General features: G+C 40.9%; 1 non-coding gene across 1 annotated transcript; it reads right to left on the reverse strand.

Moving 5' to 3' along the window:
- Window positions 1-462: 462 nt before the first annotated feature.
- LOC116106064 lies at window positions 463-569 on the reverse strand. Its single transcript, XR_004124243.1, has one exon. It is a non-coding gene; the product is annotated as a small nucleolar RNA R71 (small nucleolar RNA).
- Between the last annotated feature and the right edge of the window lie 4,526 nt (window positions 570-5,095).

Here is a 5,095-nt window from a genome sequence, read left to right on the forward strand (position 1 = left end):
GCAATGCACCAGAACATTTCAAAGATGCATGATGTCGATCTTTGGAGACATGTTGGAACAGTTCATAGAAGTCTTCATGGATGACTTCTCAGTTTTTGGTTCGTCTTTTGATAGTTGTCTAACTAATCTTTCTCTTGTTTTGCAGCGATGTAAGGAGACAAACTTGATGCTCAATTGGGAGAAGTTCATTTCATGGTCCAGGAGGGAATAGTGCTCGATCATAGATTTCAAAGGACGGAATAGAAGTTGATCGAGCAAAGACAGAAGTGATAGAGAAGTTGCCACCACCATTAAATGTCAAAGCGGTCCGAAGTTTCTTGGGCATGCAGGGTTTTACAGACGATTCATCAAGGATTTTTCTAAGATTTCTAAACCCCTTTGCAATTTGTTGAATAAAGATGTTGTTTTGATTTAATGATGAATGCATGCATGACCAAGTTCTTTCCTCTAGCAAAATTAGCAAAACTGAGAAATGATATCACATCATTTCTACAAGATGAATCCGAGTCATTGTATGAGGCTTGGGAGAGGTACAAGGAGTTGATGAGGAAATGCCCACACCATGGGTTGCCAGTTTGGCTTCAAGTCCAAATATTCTACAATGGACTGATGGGTAACGTGCAAACCATGGTGGATGCAACATCGGGAGGAGCCTTGCAGAATAAGACACCAGAGGAGGCTTATGAGTTGCTTGAGATTTTGGCAAGCAACAACTATCAAAGACCAAATGAGAAAGAGCAATATCAAGAAAATCTATGGGTCTTCATGAAGTTGATGCCTTCACAGCCATCTCAGCCCAACTCACGGCACTTCAAAAACAGTTGGGAAGTATGCAGGTAAACTCTATTCAAGCACCTCAACTAACTTGTGATTTTTTTGCAGGAAACCATGTGAGCAGCGAGTGTCAAGTGGGGAACACATTTGCTTCTTCATCTTCATTATTGTAGCAAGTGAACTACTTGGCAGGAAATCAGAGGCAACCAAACAACCCGTATTCTAACACATACAATCCGGGGTGGAGAAATCATCCAAATCTGGCTTGGGACAATCAGAACCAGCAAAATAATCAATGGAACCAAAGGACATTGCCAAATAACCAACCAGGGGTGAATAATCAATCGAGAGATCCAAGAGTGACAAAGTTGGAGATCATGTTTGGCAAATTCATGCAGGAGACCACGGGTTTTATGAATGAGACGAGGACGAATTTTAGAAATCAAGGGGTGTCCATTCGGAATCTTGAGGTACAGATGGGTCAATTGGCCGAGAAGTTAAATGAGAGACCGCAAGGTTCCTTACTAAGCAACACAGTGACTAACCCACGTGAGCAAGCAAATGCCATAATTTTGAGGAATGGGACAGTTTTGGAAGAAGTTGAACAAGCTGGAAAGGAAGAATCTGACAAGGAAGTTGATGAAGAGACTGTAGTTGATGAGAAACCAAACAGTTTGGAGGAAGAGAACAAGAAGAAGGAGAAATTGCCATTCCCCGAGATACCACCAGAGTTGGCACATCACACCCCAGCCGTTCCTTTTCCTCAGAGACTGAAGAAAAAGAATCAGGATAAGCAGTTTTCAAAATTTATTGAAATATTTAAAAAATTGCATATTAACATTCTTTTTGCAAATGCATTGCAGCAGATGTCGAGCTACCCGAAGTTCCTTAAGGAAATCCTATCGAACAAAAGCAAGCTAGAAGATGAGGAAACGGTAATGCTTACGGAGGAGTGCAGTGCCATTCTCCAGAAGAAGTTACCCCCGAAGCTCAAAGATCTAGGGAGTTTTACTATTCCTTGCATTATAGGAGATATTACGTTTGATCGTATTTTATGTGATTTAGGTGCTAGTATTAATTTAATGCCCTTTTCTATTTTCAGGAGATTGGGAATTGGTGAAGTGAAGCCAATGACCATGTCGTTGCAACTAGCCGGATAGGTCCATAAAACACCCGAGGGGGATAGTGGAAGATGTGTTGGTGAAGGTGGATAAGATAATTTTTTTGGCAGATTTTGTTATGTTGGACATGGAAAAGGATAAGGAAATTCCTCTAATTTTGGGCCGACCATTCTTGGCCACGGGGAGAGCACTAATAGATGTGCAAGAAGGAAAGTTACTGTTCAGAGTTCAAGATGAAACAGTAACTTTCAATGTCTTTGAGGCGATGAAGTTTCCATCCGAATCGGATTCGTGCTTTAGTGTCGATGTAGTGGATAAATTGGTTGTAGAATCTATTGAAGAAAACACCCCTACAATTACCTCTAGAAGTGTATATAGCCAAATCAAAAATAGTAGAGGTAGATGAGTCGGCGAGTGATGAATGTGCTAGGTTGTTAGAAGCACTTCAACCGATTTATGGGACTCAAGATCTAGAATTTGAGGAGTTTGATTTTGAAAAAGAGAAGGAAAAGGAAAAAAACGAAGAACCTCCAAAGCTTGAGTTGAAACCTTTACCTTCCCACCTCAAATATGTATATCTTGGGGACTCAGAAACCTTCCCGGTGATCATTAGTTCAGGTTTGAGTAAATTGGAGGAAGAGCGGTTGATTAGGGTGTTGAGGGAACATAGACTAGCAATTGGACAAACTATTTCAGACATTAGAGGCATCTCGCCATCATTTTGCATGCATAAGATACTCATAAAGGATGATATTAAGCCTAGGGTGCAACCATAATGAAGATTGAATCCTTCAATGAAGGAAGTGGTGAGAAATGAGGTGGTAAAACTCTTAGATGTGGGGATTATCTATCCTATTTCCGACAGTCCATGGGTGAGCAAATGGTTCCGAATAAGGGAGGTATCACGGTAGTAAGGAATGAGAGTAATGAATTGATACCAACTAGGACGGTGATGGGCGAGAGAGTGTGCATTGATTACCAAAAATTGAATGAGGCGACAAGGAAGGATCATTTTCCACTACCTTTCATTGATCAGATGTTGGAGAAGTTGGTAAGACATGCCTATTACTGTTTCCTGGATGGGTATTCAGGATACAACCAGATTGCCATCGCTCATGAGGATTAAGAGAAGACGACCTTTACTTGTCCCTGTGGCACCTTTGCTTACAGAAGGATGCCCTTTGGGTTATGCAATGCACCAGCAACATTTCAAAGATGCATGATGTCGATCTTTGGAGACATGGTGGAACAGTTCATGGAAGTCTTCATGGATGACTTCTCAGTTTTTGGTTCGTCTTTTGATAGTTGTCTAACTAATCTTTCTCTTGTTTTACAGCGATATAAGGAGATAAACTTAGTGCTCAATTGGGAGAAGTGTCATTTCATGGTCTAGGAGGGAATAGTGCTCGGTCATATAATTTCAAAGGACGGAATAGAAGTTGATCGAGCAAAGACAGAAGTGATAGAGAAGTTGCCACCACCATCAAATGTCAAAGTGGTCCGAAGTTTCTTAGGGCATGCGGGGTTCTACAGACAATTCATCAAGGATTTTTCTAAGATTTCTAAACCCCTTTGCAATTTGTTGAATAAAGATGTTGTGTTTGATTTTAATGATGAATGCATGCATGCCTTTCTAACTCTTAAAAAATTATTAGTATCTGCACCTATTATTGTAGTTCCCGATTGGGGACTGCCATTTGAACTAATGTGTGATGCTAGTGATTTTGCTTTAGGGGTAGTGTTAGGACAGTAGAAGAACAAAGTGTTGCATGTAATTCAATATGCTAGCAAAACACTCACTAATGCACAATTGAATTACACCACCACTGAAAAAGAATTGTTGGCTGTGGTTTTTGCTTTTGACAAGTTTCGTTCATATTTATTAGGTGCAAAGGTGTTCGTCTACATGGACCATTCGGCACTCAGACACTTATTGGCAAAGCAAGAAGCGAAACCTCGGCTGATAAGATGGATCCTATTGCTTCAAGAGTTTGGGTTGGAAATTCGAGATAAGAAGGGGTCAGAAAATGTGGTGGCAGATCACTTGTCGAGAATTGAGAGACCAATCCAGGGAAATGAAGAGGAAAGTCCAATTATAGAAACATTTCTGGATGAGAAGTTGATGAAACTGGATGAAGCACCATGGTATGCAGATTTTGAGAATTATGTGTCATCTAGGGTGCTCCCAAGTGGTACGACTTTCTAACAAAAGAGAAAATTCTTCTCAGATTTGAAGTACTACTTTTGGGAAGAGCCATTTCTATACAGACACTGTGCTGATCAAGTGATACGGAGATGTGTCCCGGAGGAGGAGATGGAAAGCATTCTACGGCATTGTCACGAAAGGGAAGTGGGTAGCCATTTTGGAGGAACTAGGACAGCAGCCAAGGTTCTACAATCGGGGTTTTATTGGCCAACCCTCTTTAAGGATTCTTTCCGGATGATTTAGGAGTGCGACCAGTGTCAACAGAGTGGTAATATTTCAGAAAAAGATGAGATGCTGTTGAACAACATCCTGGTGGTTGAGCTTTTTGATGTGTGGGGGACTGATTTTATAGGTTCCTTCCCAAATTTGTTTGGGAACACATATATCTTGGTAGCGGTGGATTATGTGTCGAAGTGGGTAAAAGCAGTTGCATTGTCGAAAAATGATGCTAGGGTAGTGATTAAGTTTGTGAGAAAGCATATTTTCTCAAGGTTTGGGGTACCACGGGCAATTATTAGCGATGGAGCATCCCACTTTTGCAATAGGCAATTGGATGCACTGTTAGGTAAGTATGGAGTGACACATAAAGTTGCGACGCCTTACCATCCACAAACGAGCGGGCAAGTGGAACTGTCTAATAGAGAGCTTAAAGGCATTTTAGAAAAGACAGTTAATGCATCTAGGAAGTATTGGCATGACAAGCATATCAGGAAGAAGAATTCTGAAGTGGGGCAAAGAGTGTTGTTGTTCAATTTTAGACATAGGCTATTCCCTGGAAAACTTAAGTCTAGATGGTCCGAACCATTCACGATTACAAAAATTCAGTCATCTAGAGCAGTGGAGGTTACACATGAAGAAAAGGGCACTTTTACAGTCAATGGATAGAGATTGAAGCCATACATTGATGGGGTGATGAGTTGCAAATCCATCCCAATATGGCTTGACATTTCGAATTGAAAAATTGAGAGAGTCGAGCTTACCGACTATAAACAAG

Source organism: Pistacia vera, unplaced genomic scaffold (assembly GCF_008641045.1).
Source record: "Pistacia vera cultivar Batoury unplaced genomic scaffold, PisVer_v2 Contig509, whole genome shotgun sequence".
Taxonomy (NCBI): domain Eukaryota; kingdom Viridiplantae; phylum Streptophyta; class Magnoliopsida; order Sapindales; family Anacardiaceae; genus Pistacia; species Pistacia vera.